Genomic DNA, 18,146 nt, shown 5'->3' on the forward strand with positions numbered 1-18,146 from the left:
CAGAATGGGAGAAAATATTTGCAAATGAAGCAACTGACAAAGGATTAATCTCCAAAATTTATAAGCAGCTCATGCAGCTTAATAACAAAAGAACAAACAACCCAATCCAAAAATGGGCAGAAGACCTAAATAGACATTTCTCCAAAGAAGATATACAGAGTGCCAACAAACACATGAAAGAATGCTCAACATCACTAATCATTAGAGAAATGCAAATCAAAACTACAATGAGATATCATCTCACACCAGTCAGAATGGCCATCATCGAAAAATCTAGAAACAATAAATGCTGGAGAGGGTGTGGAGAAAAGGGAACCCTCTTACACTGTTGGTGGGAATGTAAATTGATACAGCCACTGTGGAGAACAGTATGGAGGTTCCTTAAAAAGCTACAAATAGAACTACCATATGACCCAGCAATCCCACTACTGGGCATATACCCTGAGAAAACCATAATTCAAAAAGAGTCATGTACCAAAATGTTCATTGCAGCTCTATTTACAATAGCCCAGAGATGGAAACAACCTAAGTGTCCATCATCGGATGAATGGATAAAGAAGATGTGGCACATATATACAATGGAATATTACTCAGCCATAAAAAGAGACGAAATTGAGCTATTTGTAATGAGGTGGATAGACCTAGAGTCTGTCATACAGAGTGAAGTAAGTCAGAAAGAGAGAGACAAATACCGTATGCTAACACATATATATGGAATTTAAGAAAAAAAAAAAAAGTCATGAAAAACCTAGGGGTGAAACAGGAATAAAGACACAGACTTACTAGAGAATGGACTTGAGGCTATGGGGAGGGGGAAGGGTAAACGGTGACAAAGCAATAAAGAGGCATGGACATGTATACACTACCAAACGTAAGGTAGATAGCTAGTGGGAAGCAGCCGCATAGCACAGGGAGATCAGCTCGGTGCTGTGTGACCGCCTGGAGGGGTGGGATAGGGAGGGTTGGAGGGAGGGTGACGCAAGCGGGAAGAGATATGGGAACATATGTATATATATAACTGATTCATTTTGTTGTGAAGCTGAAACTAACATACCATTGTAAAGCAATTATGCTCCAATAAAGATGTTTAAAAAAAATAAATAAATAAAAAATAAATATTAAAAAAAAAAAAAAAAAAAAAGGATGTGCAGGGCCTCTAGACTTGGCAAGTTACAAATGAAGATGAAGGCATGATCCCCTTTTTTGAGTAGTTTATAACATACTGAACGATTAGGCCAAAAATAAATAATTGTTGCAAAAATAAAACCCCAAACACGGCTAGCTGACATTGATTGCATCCTTACTATGAAGCAGTCATTCTATTTACATGTCTTTTCATTGTTATGGAGGGTGCTGTGCTGGTTAGTTGTATGTGCCTACTTGACTGGGCTAAGGGATGCCCAATAACTGGTAAGTCATTTTTTCTGCAGATATCTGTGAGTGTGTTAACTCACTGGTCCCCTGGTTTCCAGGCCTTTGGACCCAGACTGAATCATTCCACCAGCTTTCCTGCTTCTCCACCTTGCAGACAGCAGATTTCGGGACTTCTCGTCTTCCATAACCATGTGAGTCAATTCCCCTCTTCTTTTTTTTAAATTTAGGTATAATTGACCTATAACATTATATTAATTTCAGGTGTTTGACATAATGACTCAATATTTGTATATATTGCAAAATGATCACTATCACAAGTCTAGGTAACATCTGTCATCACACATGGTTAAAATATTTTTTCTTGTGATGAGAACTAAGATCTCCTGTCTTAGCAACTTTCAAATATTCAATACAGTAGTCACCATGCTGTACATTACATCCCCATGACTTATTTATTCTATAACTGGAAGTTTGTACCTTTTGACTCCCTTTACCCGTTTTTCCCACCTCCACTTCCTGTCTCTGGCAACCACCAATCTATTCTCTGCATCTATGAACTGGGTTTGTTTGTTTTTAGATTCCATGTGTAAGAGAAATCATACGGAGTTTGTCTTTCTCTGACTTATTTCGCTTAGCATAATACCCTCTAGGTCCATTTCATGTTGTCACGAATGGCAGGATTTCATTCTTTTTTATGGCTGAATAATATTCCATACATTTTATATCTATAAACATTTTCTTTATCCATTCATCCATTGAGAGACACGTTTCCACATCTTGGTGACTGTAATAATACTGCAATGAACATGGGGATGCATATATCTTTTCAAGTTAGTATTTTCATTTTCTTTGGATAAATACCCAGAAATGGAATTGCTAGATCAGATGGTAGTTCTATTTTTAACTTTTTGAGGAACCTCCATACTGTCTTCCACAGTGGCTGCACCAGTTCACGTTCTCATCCACAGTGCACAGGGTTCCCCTTCTCTCCACATCCTCACCAACACTCGTTATTTCCCGCTTTTTTGATGATAGCCATTCTAGCAGGTGTGAAGTGATATCTCATTGTGGTTTTGATTTGCATTTCCTTGATGATTAGTGATGTTAAGCATCTTTTCATATGCCTTTTGTTACTTCTGTATGTCTCCTTCGGAAAAATGTCTATTCAGATCTTCTGCCTACTTTTCATTGGATTGTTTATTTTTTGCTATTGAGTTGTATGAGTGCTTTATATATTTTGGATATTAACCACTTATTGGATATATGATTTACAAATATTTTCTCCCATTCAGTAGGTTGTTTTTTCATTTTGTTGATGGTTTCCTTCGCTGTGCAGAAACATGTATATATATCTGTATATCTTCTTATATATATCTATATATATCCTATTGGTTCTGTTTCTGTGGAGAACCCTGACTAATACAAATGCCTTGCCATAGATCAAACAGTAGGTTTTATTTCTCTAGTGAAAAAGATGTCAAAGAGTCACTTTGGTTGCTCTAAGTTCTGCTGGGCTTGGGAGAGAAGGCAGAGAAAGGAGCGTGTTAAGGGTCTAGGTCTGTAAGTGGCAAGTATCAAAAGCATCCTCATCCCAGCCTGTGGTCTGGAGAATTGCCGTCCAGTAAAAATATTATGTGAGCGACCAATGCAATGCAAATATATATTTAAAAAATTTTTAGTAGCCACATAAATGAAAGGAAAAAGAAACAGGTACAGTTAATTTTAATACTATATTGCATTTAATCAGTTCATCTAAAATACTATCATTTGAACTTGTAATCAATAAAAAGTTATGTATGAGTTATTTTTACATTCCTTTTGTTCAGCAAAGCCTTCTAAATCTTGTGTGTATTTTACATGTATAGTACAGTTGAATTTCGACTAGCACCATTTTAAGGGCTCAATAGCATGTGTGGCCAGTGGCTGTTGGATTGGACAGTGCAGATCTACAAAATATCTAGCATCTTCACATGCATATCTATGCATATTCATTTGACACTCATTCAATAAATGTTTCTTTTTTTAATTGAAATATAGTTGATGTACAATTTCATATAAGTTACAGGTGTACAATATATTGATTGACAATTTTTAAAGGTTATACTCCATTTATAGTTATTATAAAATATTGGCTATATTCCCTGTGTTGTACAAGACAGATCCTTGTAGCTTATTTTATAAATAATAGTTTGTACCTCTCAATCCCCTACCCCTATGTTGCCTCTCCCCCGCTCCCCTCTCCCCACTGGTAACCACTAGTTTGTTCTCTATATCTCAACAAATGTTTCTTGAGTGACGACTCTGCTAACCACGGTCCTAGGTGCTTGTATACCTTAAACAGTTTAAGTCCAGCACTTATATTTTACTGGAGGGGTGGGGAGAGGGAACAAAGATCATAAATTAATTTAAAAAATCAGGTGTCAGAGTGATATTGAAACAAAGAAAATAAAGTGGGGAAAGGCAGAAAACAGTGATGGAGTGCGAGGGCTGCTATTCTGGGTAGAATGGTCCTGGAAGGCTCCTCTGAGGAGGTGACATTTGGGGTGAGATCTGAATATGATGAGGAAGTGTGTCACGTGGCCGTGGAGGGAAACTCATTCTGGGACCAGTGGTGGGGGTGAGCTCAGCGTTTGGAGGATGAGAAAAAGGACCAGTTGGATGGGAAAGGAAGGTAGGGCTAATTTGGGTAAGATCTTAGAGGCCATAGAATGGAGCTTGGGTTTTAGTCTAAGAGCCACGGCAACTGGGGGAGGATTTTAAGCCGGCGGAGACATGATTTGACGGATGCTTTTAAAAGGCCCCTCTGGTGCTGTGGGGAGAATGGGCCATAGGGGAACGCAAGCTGACCCTTGGAGAAGGATCAGGAGGCTGGCTGACCCTGGAGGGCAAGAGCAGGGCTTGGTGGCCAGGAGAGGGTGGCAGACGTGCAGGTGGTGAGGGTCTCCAGGTTGTACTGTGACTGTAGAGCAGGCAGGACAGCGAGCAGGCTGGGAGGGGAAGGGAGGAGTCTAGGTGACTCCAACGTTGGGAACTGAACAGCTGGGGGAATGGGGCCATCAACTGAGATGGGTAAGAGAGTGGAGGCTGCGTTTAAGGGGGACGTCAGGAGTGTGAGTGATTAGGGAGATAATTATTGCAAAAAGCACTAACCAGGATTTGATGGAAAGACAGAAGAGAAATACAAGCCTAGCCCCTTGATCCTGGCCAAGTCTTTCACAGGTACAGATTCCCCAATAAAATACAGGACACATAGTTAAAGTTGAATGTCAGATAAGCAACGAATCATTTTTTAAGTATAAGTCCCATGCAATATTTGGGGAACACTTGGTACTAAGTATTATTTATTGGAAATTCAAGTATATCTGGGCATCCTGTATTTTAATTTGCTAAATCTGGCAACCCTACCCCCAGAGCTGTTTTGTTAAGTGTTTTGGAGCCTAGGTGGCCTAAGGACGAGTACGCTTTGTACTGTGGTGCGTGAGTGCACCGTGAGCTGAGGACAGTGGGAGGGACCAACCCTGTCTACCTCTTTGGTATAGAACTCAGTTTTTAAAGTGCTTTTTATTTCCATGATCTCTTTTGATCCTTCTGTGGGGCTAAAATTTCCCTCCTTATTTATTTTAAAAGAGTGAGGCTCAGAGGGGTCAAATGACTTACTTAAGATCACACAACTAGCAAGGAGCAGAGCCAGGACCAGTCTCCAGGTGGAGACTGTCGTGTGTCTACTTAATTTCACAATATGTTTTCTCTTTCCTATCAGAACCCTGGTGTTGTTCAAGTTCTATGCATGCCAGCTCAAAAGGAGAAATGTGAAAAGTCTAACCCAGTCCCACAGGCAATGCCCTGTTATTAGTCAGGGTAGACTCATACCTAAATCGGCTCGATCAGACTGAAGGGAAGGACTTATATTTCCTGGTCAGTGGTGACAGTTTCACTCCTGCACTCTCCATCCAGACATAAATGAGGCCATCTATAGAACTGATTCCCCCTGGCAGCCATCTTGCAATCATTTGGGAAACCAGTCTGGGGTGAAGCTGACACTGAGTAGAGCAGAGCAAAGAGATGGAAAGAACCTGGGCCCATGATGACATCTTGAGCTAATGATCTTTGCCTGGCCTGGAGCTGCTCACCTCTGGGCTCCCAGTTAAGAGCTTATAAATGAGATAATAAATGGCTTTAGTGGTTAAGCCACTTTGATGCAGGATTTTCTGTTGCTTGCCACCTAAATCATCCTGACTGCTGCAAGGAAAATCTTGCTCTCCTTCCTCCAGTGTTTTTCCTACTACACCACATAGCTGCTATACACAAAGGGATCCAAATGCTGATGGTTTTGCCACAGAATTATTCAGGACTATCACAATTTAAAATAAAGTTTTGAAGTGGCAGGGGGCAATCTGGGGGCTGACTGGCCTTTGTGATCACTTGGAGGCAAGAACACTATCACATGTGAGAGAGGCAGGAGGAGGTGATTCAGGATGATTGTTGAGCCTCCTGCTTAGGAGTTGCAATTGATCAGAGGGCCACTTAGGAACCCTGAGAAAGGAAGTGATAGGATGGAAATGAAGGCACAGGAAATGCTCCTGGTCATATGTTTTAGGAAGAGCAAGCATGCTTTATCCTTTCAGATGTGTACAAAATTTTTGCAAAGCAAAGAGAGAATGGGTACTTTTTTTTTCTTTTTTTCAATCAAAGTATAGTTGATTTACAGTGATTCAGGTGTACAGCAAAGTGATTCAGTTATACATGTAAATATATATATATTCTTTTTTAGAATCTTTTCCATTATAGATTATTACAAGATATTGAATATAGTTCAATAAACTGTGCTATACAGTTTATTTATTTTATATATAGTAGTGTGTATCTGTTAATCCCAAACTCCTAATTTATCTGTCCCCCACCTTCCCCTTTGGTAACCATAAGTTTGTTTTCTATGTCTGTGAGTCTATTTCTATTTTGTAAGTTCATTTGTATCACTGTTTTAGATTCTACATATAAATGATATCGTACGATATTTGTTTTTCTCTGTCTGACTTACTTCACTTAGTATGATCATCTCTAGGTCAATCTGTGTTGCTGCAAATAGCATTATTTAGAGAATGGGTCCTCTTGCGTTCATTACCCAGTGGATGGTGTTCTCGTGAGTAATTGCCTGGAAGGAATAAGTCTTACGTCTCTTTGTATTGAGATACCTCTCCGGCTCTCTCAGGGCTTGCACAGAGGAAAGGTTTGATTATGTCGACTGTCCACACAGATCCTTCATTTCCTTCAGGTGCCTTTGAATTGTTGCTTAGCCTACAACTTGGGCGGATCTCTCTCAAAAAGGCCAAGGAGGGAGCAGTTTTCTCAGAGTTATCTGAAACGCTGTCTCCCGGGCTGCAGTCCTCATTTTGCCCCAAATAAGACTTAACTCGCAACTCTAAAAAAAAAAAAAGGCCAAGGATTTTTGTTTGTTTGGCTTGGTTGGGGGAAAGGCCAGGTGGATGGGACTGAGGCTGAAGGTCTTTGATCCCTTAGGTCTCCTTTCTAAGGCTGTAGGGTCTTGACATCATGGTAAAATTTACCATTAAACCACTAGGGTTGGGTTTCTCATATTGGTTTTCTAGGGTGCTGTTAACAAATTGCCTCAAACTTGGGGGCTTAAAACAACAGAAGTGTATTCTCTCACAGGTCTGGAGCCCAGAAATCTGGAATCTGGAGGCTCTGGGGGATTCATTCTCTTGCCTCTTCCAGCTGCTGGTGGCTATGGCTCCTTGGCTTGTGGCCACATCACTCCAGTCTCTGCCTCCTTTTTTACATGGCCTTCCCTTTTCTCTGTGTAATCTCCTTTTACCTCACTCTTTTTTTTTAAAAAATGGAATTGGGTAGACCTGCCTTTTTTTTTTTTAAGGTTTATTTAATATTTATTTATTTTATTTATTTTTGGCTGCGTTGGGTCTTAGTTGCGGCATGTGGGATCTTCATTGAGGCATGTGGGATCTTTTGTTGTGGTGTGTGGGTTTTCTCTTCTCTAGTTGTGGCATGCAGGCTCCAGGGCACGTGAGCTCTGTAGTTGTGGCGTGAGGGTTCCAGAGAATGTGGGCTCTGTAGTTTGCAGCATGCAGGCTCTAGTTGAGGCACGTGGGCTCAGTAGTTGTGGCACGTGGGCTTAGTTGCCCTGTGGCATATGGGATCTTAGTTCCCTGACCAGGGATTGAACCCGTGTCCCCTGCATTGCAAGGTGGATTCTTTACCACTGGACCACCAGAGAAGTCCCCTGCCTCACTCTTACAAGGACATCGTCATGGGATTCAGGGCCCCTCAGAAAATCCAGGATGATCTCACCTCGATATCCTTAACTTAATTATATCTGCAAAGACCCTTTCCCACCAAAAGTTCACATTCACAGGTCCCAGTATATGGACAGATCTTTTGGGGGGCCACCATTCAATTCACCACAGGTCTCTTTTGCTACGATCAAGTTATGCCCTTTCAACTCTTTGAGTCTCAACACTCTCACCTGTGAAATATGTGCATAGTCACTGACTTTCTTATCTCACGGGTTTGCTGAGATCCATACCTTCACCTAAGTGAATGATCAGGGGATGGAATGATGGGATGGGGTAGGGTGAAGGAATGGTCACCAATATTTGGGTGGAAGCCGGGGAAGCAGGAGGGATTGTAAAACAGGGAGAATGCGGTGTGAACTCATCAATGGGGAGAGGGAAGGAAAGCTTCAGAAGAAGGAGCTGGAGCAGGGGTTGCGTGCTGGGCGATGCAGCTGCACGTGGACATACCTGTATGTATCAGTTCTCTCCTGCTTCTCGGCTGGGAGCATCAACACTCAGCTTTGAAGGAGGACAGTCAAGGAAAACTGATGAGTTGGGGGAGGAGGATGAGAAAGGGAAAATAAGAAAGAAAGTACTGGTCTTTCTCTGGTTACCTGTGAGGATACAATGGGAAACCTCTGTTCTTCTTCATTTTTTTTTGGCATGCGGGATATCCTGACCGGGGATTGAACCTGCACCCCTGGCAGTGGAAGTGCGGAGTCTTAACCTCTGGACTGCAAGGGAAGTCCCGAAACCTCTGTTCTTCTGAGTTTTTTTTTTTTTAACCACAGAAGGAGAAAGGAGAGGCAGTAGCTCGAAGGCTGTGATGGTTTCTCCCAGAGGAAACTGTCCTGGGATACTTGGATGTCCTGGGAGCGAGAAACATGCAGAAGTGAGATTTCTTCGAATCGTGCTGTCTGCAGTTAAACGCGTATGCAGGGATTTCACCAGTACCAAAGCCCAGGAGGAGCCTGGATTCTAAGAAAAAAACCCAGAGTCCATCTGAATATCAAGAAAGAAGGGAAAATAATGCGTATTGACTACTTACTCTGCAGAGGAAGGGCGTCTTTTACAAATATTATCTTGCCTCATGACAATCTCAGAAAAGAAGTTTTCAAATAGGTGAGGAAACTCAGGCTCTGAGAAATCCCGAGACTTGCCCACGGCAAAACGCATATCCTCCAGGTTCACACTCTGGTCAGTCTGGCATTGAAGTTTATGATCTGTCTGTCTATTCTCGCGGGCTGCCCTTGAGGATTAGCAGGACGTCACCACCACCTGGTGCTCACATATGGCGTTTCTTTACCTCTTGTCTGGGCTTCTGTTTTCTCTCCTATTTAAAATGTAAATTTCAATCATCAGTGTTCAGTCAAATTGTGTTATTTAACTTTAATCCTTTAGTTCATGGCAAAGGACACCTGGCAGACCAAATATGCTCGGATTCATATTATTCCAAGTATGTGTGATAACCCTGGGAGGCTCCCCAGACTCAGTGCCTTTGGGGGTCCCCCAGCTTGATGGAAAGGTGTGTCTTGCAGATTCAACCGCAAATGTCATAGCTAGGGTAACTCTGGCCGAGTCGGCTGGCTCTTTGAAGTCTTATCATTGAGGGCCAGGCCAAGGACACGACCTACGATTCTGCATTGAGGATGAACAGTAGCGCCGTAGAAACACCGCCACCAAATAGAGATGTCAAGAACAGTTCCACTCAAAAACAACTATTCCGTACCGATGACGTGTTTCAAGGAAGTGAATTATCTACCTGCGTGGAGGACAAATAAAAAAAGGATTTCTTCTTCAGGCCCAGGAAGATTAGTTGGCTGAGTCACAGAGACAGACAGTCTGTCGACGTGCTGGTCCTTAAGTGATGTCACATTTTAATCTCCTCATTGGAATTGCAAAGGTTGAGAAGGAAATGTTTCCGTTCCTTTCAGAACCTCGGCGTGGGTGAGGACCCACTGGCAGCCCTCTTACTCTTGAGGCTTGTATCTGACAAAAGGGAGGGGTCCGGCTCTTAGGAGGGAAGTAGTGGATCGGAAATTTGAGTTGATGGATCCGGCATGTGGACATGGTCACAGTTCCGACACCCAAGAGTTTTGAAATGAGAACAGAGTAAGCCTATGAGGATAGACCCCACCCGGGGTCATTCTGGATCTGCCATCAGTATAGACAGCACTCAGCAAGAGAAATTATAATGATCACAGTGACAGCAATGGCAACCATATTCCCTGCTCGTTGTGTGCCGGGCTGTGGGGTAACACCTTGGCCCTTCCTTCCAACACAGCATCCAGGTAATATGGGGTCCAAAAGGGCTAAGAATGGAGATGGGAGACATTGCTGGAATGAAACTCAAGCTCAGAAGAAGGGAGATAATAATAGTAGCAAGGGTTCTGAGGATGAAATGAGTTGATATATGTGAACCGCTTACGCTTAAAAGGTGTCTGGCACTTTTTAATTCCCATACTGGTGTTAGTACTTATTATTCTTATATGCACAAATGAAGACATTCAGGGTCAGAGGGGTTACCTACTCACGCAACCCAGGCCCATCTACAAAGCCCTTTCTCTTCACACCAGACGCCTCTCCTTCTCTTTTGCGTCCACGTCTCTAGAATGGGGCTTACAGTCAAAGGCACCATACCCAGCAGAAACAGCCCTGCAGAGCAGAACTTCCTGTTCCCGAGGCTGGTGGAGCTTTAATTAATTCCCCAGGGTGAGAGTGTGCAGGGGCTGTCCCTCAAGGCCCTGTGCCTCTACCGCAGCTGTGTGGTAGACACAAAATCATAGACAATTCTTAGTTTTGAGGATCTGGCGAGAGAAGTGGGTTTCTGGGAAAGTGACTTGGCTTGTTATGGAGTGGTCTTGGGGGAGAAGGACATTTCTTTTGGTTACTAAATATGACCTGATTCTGAGCTGGTCTCTCCCAGGTCCTCAGGCTCTTCTGGCCTACCTGACCCCAGTGGTTGCCCAGCGGGAGTTAGGCTGCCCCCTTGAGCTCAGACCCTTGCTCTGGCTCCTAGAGGCCGCATGCTCTTGACTAATTCACTGATTCTCCCTGAGTCTTTTCAGTAACATTATAGGGTCAAACTAGGTCATTGATAAGCTCCCTGGTAGTTCTAAATTGCCGTCATTCTGAGAGCAATTAATATGTCGATTGACTTTGGGACCTTGTATCAATCACCAGCATTTTGCTTTCTTCTGGGACTCTGCCAGTCTCAGTGGGGAACTTGTCTGAGGTTTCTGCCCCACTGGTTGAGCACAGGTGAGGCCCGGGGCTGGTGGAATGTCTGGGGGACCCACAGTTCTGCAGAGTCCAGAGTGGAAGGTTCTGTCTTGAGTGGACACTGTTAACAGCCACTGATTTAATGGTAGCCTCACTTTCAAAAGTGCAGAGAAAGTGTTACAAACAGAAAAGGGAGAGAGTGTGCATAGATTGAAAAGAACCCAGTCCACTTGATTCATGAATAATTCAGGGGAGTGGTGGGCAGTCAGGCCATTTTATATTTTAAGCATGAACTAATTTACACTTGTGACCATTATTGAGAATTTTGGGGCCAAAAAGCCATCGCACTTTAGAGCTGGATATGAACTCAAATATACTAAAAATGAGCGTGGTCTTGTGGAAGAATCCCGGAATTTTGGATTGTATTCTGTGCAAAGGATTAGAGCTGATGAACTAGTCCTGAACGTTTCTGTTGTGGTGACAGTAACCCAGAGGCAGATGTGGATGTGGTCATGGCCTCCATGCACTGATGAAAGAAGACTCTAGAAGAAACGTCATCTAGACCTTGCCCTGTCCCTTGAAATGCATAACTGTCAAGTTATAGGGTTAATGATGTCTGCCTGTTGCTTTGCTGGATGTTACTTCCAAACTCTATGCCTGAATTCTTCTTGATAAATTTGATAGGACAAAATTTTGTTGTTGTTTATGTATAGTCAGTCCTTTCTTCCTAAAATGAGCAGATCTTGGAACTGGGAAATTTGTTTTCAAATATTTTATTTATTTATTCATTTATATTGAAGTGTAGTTGATTTACAGTGTCATATAGTTGGAATCATACAGGATGTAGCCTTTTCAGATTGGCTTCTTTTACTTAATGATATGCATTTAAGGTTTCTCCATATCTCTTCAAGTCTTGATAGCTCATTTCCTTTTAGCACTGAAAGTATTCCCTTGCCTAGTGTACCACAGTTTGTTTATCCACCTACTGAAGAACATCTTGCTTGCTTCCAGGTTTTGGCAATTTTGAATAAAATCGTGTAAACAAACAAAAAAATTTATTTATATTGAAGTTTAGTTGATTTACAATGTTGTGTTAGTTTCAGGTGTACAGCAAAGTGATTCAGTTATATATATATATATGTGTGTGTGTATGTGTGTGTATATATATACTTTTTCAGATTCTTTTCCATTATAGGTTATTACAAGATATTGAATATAGTTCCCTGTGCTATACAGTAGGTCCTTGTTGTTTATCCATTCTATATATAATTGTGTGTATATGTTAATCCCCAATTCCTAATTTATCCTTAACCCTCCTTCCCTTCTGGTAACCGTAAGTTTGTTTTCTATGTCTGTGAGTCTCTTCTGGAACTGGGAGCTTTGGTTTGTTGATCCCTGAGCAAGGAGCTATGTGAGTTTGCAGGCAGCAGCTGAGAGCAAGGGATGAGATGGGGGGCCCAGAGGGAGACTTTGGAGCTGAGAGACTGGACTCCTAGGAACGAGAGCTTCAAGGGAAGAAAGAGAGACCCATCGACTGCCGGCTGGGGAGAAATCGACTAGTAAATGGAGATCCGAAGAGTTTGGTGTGGTGTATGTGATAGAAAACCCTCCTCTGAATTCCCTACAAAGTCTCCGGGAAACTCGAAGTCACACTGTTGTTGAGATGTGAGTCGATTCTTTCTGGAAAGTGGAAAGTCTGGCTGAGCCCTGCATTAAGGCAACAGAGAAAGCCGGCCTGGGGACCACAGGTGAATTACTGTGGACCACAACTGCTGCTCAAGCCAGAGGGCCTTGCTTAGTGCACACACACACTCACACGCAGAGCTGTAGAGACCCCCACAATGTGTGAGTGTGTGTGTCTGGTGTGCTAACTGTATCCACCTAACGCAAACACACACCCCGTAGACCCCTACAGCCGCGCATTTGGTGTATGCGTTTTACTTCCTGGCTTTGTCCAATAGTTTTTACCCTCCTCCCTGTTTCCTCACTTCTTTGTTTAACCTAGATTTTCACTATGCATTTTATAACCTGTATAACTAAGTGCCCGCCATCCAGTTTCCACCACATTCTACAGGTGCAGTAACCAATGTCATAGTGGACGGGCCATTACCCCGTCAGTACTGTTACCCAGACTGCTGAAATCACTTCCTTTCAGCTTTATTGTAATTGGAAAAAGAGTGTGGTTAAAAATACACATCGGCTAAATGACTGTGATGACTACTCGCTCCTGCCATCCTGGCGGCCTGATGCCTGCGGCCCTGGTTTCCGTCCCTCTGCTGGGAGGACTGTCCCTCACCCGTGACGCTGGCTGTGGTCTCCGGCATCCCGAGCCTGGGCCTCCTGAACTTCCTTTAAGTGGAACTCAGGCACCTTGATCAGATAAAAGCTATTTTTGCTCTGGCTCTGCTAAGCTAGATTCCATCTCACATTCCATTAAAGGAACTGCCTTCTTTCTTTTTCCTTTGTTGCTAAGGAATAGCTTTTCCCCTCAGATTGATTTTTTTCCCTTGAAGAAGCCCCAGCCTACACAACACTTGGTGGTAATTTAAAATGAGCCCAAGAGCTGTAGCTCCTATTAGAAGCACAGAGCAACTTGCTAAGTGTCATTAGGGGTCAGCAGGGCCCGTCTTTTAACTGAACACCCAAGTGCTGTTTTAGAACAACGGTGACTACTTCTCTTTGGCAAACACTGATCTACTGCTCAGTTTCTCCAATTATGGGCTGAGCTCGCCCCTGCCCACGAGCCAGCTAATCAGACTTTTATGAGTTTTGCTCTCTCACGCCCAGGGCTATGAGCTGAATGCAGGCATCTGGGGAGAGAGGAGGACATGCTTTCCCTGGAAGCCGGCTTCCCACTCTGACCTGTGAGTCAGGAATCAGACTGGGTTGCTCATCTGCTGTGGAATTCGTTAAGTGCCCGCCCCTCCAGATCGGAAGAGTGCGTGCGTGCGTGTGCTTGTAAGTGTGTGATTCCTAGTGTGGACGAGCAGCTCAGCAGCAGGGAGCCAGGCTGCAGAGGCGGCTAGGGGCAGCTAACCAGGGTGCACAGGTCACCCTCACGCATGTGGGCTCCCTGCGGGGTGTTCCTGCCTGACCTCTCCTGGCAACGCTGGATTCCACACCTAGGGTCATTGTCAGCTGTGGCCCTGGAGATCAGAACGGGCTCAGTTTGTCACAAAACGAATTCATAAAATTCTGTTGCTGCTGAAAGAGCTTTTATAGGGAGCCAGCTCTGGGGAAGCTGGCATGTGGGTAGAGATACACCCTTGCGGGGGTGGTCGACGTTGCTTGGTTTTTATTCGAGGATCAGGCATTGAGGAAAGCTCCAGGATCTTTCAGACTAGGCTGGCTGCAGCCCGTCCTGCCTGTTCTCTTAGCAAACTCTGCCCCCCCAGGCCACAGCACCCCCGTCGCCCCTCTGCGGGGCTGGGGGCTCTGTGGGAGCAGAGCCAGCGTCTGGTCAACTCCGTCTCCCCTTGGTGCACAGGAAGCAGAAACTCAAGCTTGGCTGGATGTTTGATGAAGCGGGGAGACAGCTAGGATCCTCACTTCGCTGACTCAGGATGTCAGCATGACTTGATTAGTCTCCAATTGATTGTCCCTAAGTGATTCTGACAAATGTTTTCAAATGTGTATTTTCTGATATTTTCTCTGTCCTATACAGATCCCAATTCTTTCTTCTCTGCTTCTAAGACTCTCTTCTCCTCCCTCTTAACCCAGAATCCTGGAAGCCCTGGGACCTCAAACCCCAGCTGTCCCAGGCGAGTCCAACTTCCATCAGCAGGGGCGTCAGGACGCTGGTGGAAGGGAGGACCTGGTCCGTGTCGCCAGCTGAACCTCGGGGTGAATCCTCCTGCAGAGCTACCTGTGAATGGTGCCTGGCATGGTTATGGCTGACATGTCTAAATATGTGTTTTTCATATACCCTATGAGAATCTGTACTGATTGCCCTAAACTTCAAACATAAGTGGACACACCTAGAGAGTGCCTGATCTTGTGGAAAATACCAATAATTCCAATTATTATTTTTTTAAAGCCCAGTTAAGCCTAAGTGTTACCAAAAGAAAGCTTTCCTTTACAGTATCTTGAACAATACAGTGCACATCATATTGACTAACTTCAGCTGACGCAAGGCAAGAAGGGAAGAAAGAAGTGGCGGTGGGGTGAATCATCGGCTCTCAGTGGCGGCAGTTATGCAGGGCACACAATCTGTGAGAGGGAGAGACAAAGCACAGGGCGCCTCAGCCGAGGGTCTGTGTCTGTCTGCGTGGCCGGTGGCCCCGCGTAGGATGGGAATCACGAAAGCTTGGCCGGTGGAGACGTGGGTCCTTTGAAGTTTCTTTTTTAAAAGTGATTTCAATTAGAGAGCAGTTCCCATTTTAACAGTGTCCTGGGCGAAACCAGGCTTTAAGATTTGAGGTCGTTATAGGTAGAAGTGAGGAAAACGGTTTGAAAGCGGCTAGCCGTTTTGGTGAAAGCATCAATTTACTTTTGACAGAGCCATGGTTGTTTTCTGAAAGCCTCTGAAAGGGCCCTTGGGTGACATCTGTGTCAAAGCAGGTAGCCAGTGTGTGAGAGGAGAACAGGACGCCAACCTGAATGCAGACGTTTCACACGGACGCACAGTGACCTGCTTGGTGATGTCTGTCTCGGGGTGTGCTTGAACTAGATCAGGGCCTCTGTGAGTGTGTCGCATTTCTGTAAGGGACAAAGGAGTGGCAAGGCGGGACACACTTCTCTCTTTGAGGGGCTGTAGCAGACTGGAAACTCAGCAGGAAGGGACCCCAAATAAGGCTGTTCTGAGCCCTCTGGTGGCAGTTGTATTCCAAATATCTATGTTATATTTCTCATCGGGTAGCCTCAAAACCTTCAGTCTCGTCCGAAGTTTCGATGTGGTGTCGGCGATCGCTGTGGGCCTCTGGGGGGGGCCTCTGTGCATCCATGGGACAGCGGATTAAGGAGAGAGCGGCTGGGGTGACTCACAGCTGAAGGCTGGCATTTCAGGGCCAGAGAGGACGTCACCGTATGGGGCCGGGTGGCTGGTCTTGGGCACAAGCCTCACCGAGACTGATTTGCGGAAGATTCGAGAATTCTTGGTGGTGATGGAGGAGGTCTCAGAAATTATTTGGGAAGGGAAACTGGATGAAACACTGGACCTGATGTAGTGAGGTGAGGTGGACGTTTGGAGCCGGTGAGGTCTGAGGTGTTCGCAGGCTGATGGGCGCTGGGACTTCTCCACTCACCTTGACTGTCCCAAGGTTTCTGGTGGCCAGGCTTGGTTACCTAAGACTGTCAGGGCCACCCCGTTCTTTTCGCAGTTTTTGAACTTGCTCTGACTTCGAGAGCCCTAGGCTTTGCCTGAGGATTTGGTCTGCTCTGTTCTGGTGTGTTGAAACATCTCTTCTAGATCCGATTTCAATAGATGACGGATGGAATAGAGTCCGACCCCTGCACGGCATGGCAGTGAATTAACTTGGTGACAGATGGTGTGTTCTAGGCTTCTTACCCCTGAGCATCTCCACACAGACCTAGCACAGAGAGATGACGGTTGACTGCTCATTCTGGGTTTGTCTCCTACACACCACAGTTATTGTTATATTATTATTATTCTCCATAGAAACATGCTTTAGCTTCTTTCGCTCCCCTTAAATTTCTTACTCCCACTTTTTCCATGTTGGAAAGGTTTGTCCAGCCAGGGTAATCTGGTCCCTGAGTCTTGCCGGAGAGCAAAGTTCCTAACACGGAGGCTCATCTCCAGTTACTGCGTCTGCCAGAATCACCACCTCGGAGCAGGAAAGGGTGATCGTTACAGATGCTGCACAGACGCCTAATGTAAAATAATCATGTGTAAAAACAGCTCTTGTGTATTGAACTCCTGCTCTACGCTGGGCTAAGTGACCTAAAAAGCACCATCTCTCTTGGTTCCCACCAAACCCATATTTGGTTGAGAGGATGTTGTCATTGAAAAAGAATGAGGCTAAGGAGATTTGGGGGCTTTGCCCAAGATCACACAGGTGATAACTGGCAGAGCTGGGACTCAGGCCTGGGGCTGCTGAATGCTGGACTGGAGAATTTGGGGTGGGGGGGGCGTATGTTTCCCCAGAGCTGAATTATTTGGGGGGAGCAGGCGTCAGCTCTGCATCTAGGAAGTCAGCAGAGGGTGTTCGAAATCATACAACAGCCTTGAGGCTGGAGAGTCGGGTGATGGTAGCAACCCCATTAGAAAGGCTACAGAGGAAGAAAAACAGAACTTACTAAAATACAGGACTGAGTCAGCCACTGTACTTGTGTCATATTAAGATAAAATTACAGGCTGATCCACACTTTGGAGGCACAGGATGTGACAAATTAGGAAGCACGACTCAAGTTTACAAGAGTCACTATTTTGGGCTGGTTTCTTCCTATCAACTAGACGCTCACCTTATTCTAATCCGACGGTCCAGGGACCCCCACCTCCCCATCCTGGATGCCAGTTGTTCCTTTTCCCCTCCACCCTGGTCTCTGCTTCCTTCCCCAGTAAAAGTTACCTACTCGAACTCCGTCTCAAAAACAAGGCACACGCTCAAGGGAGTTGGTGAGGAGGAGGGATTCAGAAATTCAAGACCACCGTCCAGTTCCTTAGAGAAAGAGGGAGGGAAGAACTTCCGAGGCCAGTCACATCCTCTCCCCACAAAGGCCAAGGCCCGCTTATGTGCTGGCAAGTTCAGGGACCTGACGCTGAAATCATTTCACATCATTATTTTCTTCATTTTCCCAGAAGGCAGTGGAAGATGAATACTATATATTTACCACATGGGAAGATAAAAATGACTCTGGAACAGGTTGTTTGTTTAAAAATATTAATGCTTAGCACCTGAAAACTCACTGCAGGAGCCCCAGGGAGGAAACTCACAGAGAAGTGTTACCTGCGTGTAAGCAATGACTGCATTAGCATCTTGGTATCCCGTTGGTTTAGGTAACACTAGATTTTTTTAGGGTTCTCAGGGACTGGAAAAATGAAGTACAAAAAAAAGACTGGAATGGAAATTACTCCTGTTGATTACACACAAATACGTACACACACACACGCACGCATCTCAATTTAATCTGGGGAAAGCATACTGGCGATGAATGATACCTGTAACTGTAACTGCGGTGGTTGGTACCCACAGGCTGATTACATTTCACTGCCATCATGGATCCTGCTGAGTCCTTCACCGGCCTCAGTTCATTAGGTGGTCTCTTAAAGCCACAGTAACTGGA

General features: G+C 44.6%; 1 long non-coding RNA gene across 1 annotated transcript in view; it reads left to right on the forward strand.

Moving 5' to 3' along the window:
- LOC137216085 (uncharacterized) overlaps window positions 1–18,146 on the forward strand; it is a 292,801-nt gene that overhangs the window by 99,373 nt on the left and 175,282 nt on the right. Inside the window, exon 3 of the long non-coding RNA XR_010939586.1 lies at window positions 1,431–1,565. This is a non-coding gene — a long non-coding RNA (uncharacterized lncRNA). The remainder of the gene's footprint in view (window positions 1–1,430; window positions 1,566–18,146) is intronic.

The sequence above is a fragment of the Pseudorca crassidens genome, chromosome 21, assembly GCF_039906515.1.
Source record: "Pseudorca crassidens isolate mPseCra1 chromosome 21, mPseCra1.hap1, whole genome shotgun sequence".
In the NCBI taxonomy this organism is placed as follows: domain Eukaryota; kingdom Metazoa; phylum Chordata; class Mammalia; order Artiodactyla; family Delphinidae; genus Pseudorca; species Pseudorca crassidens.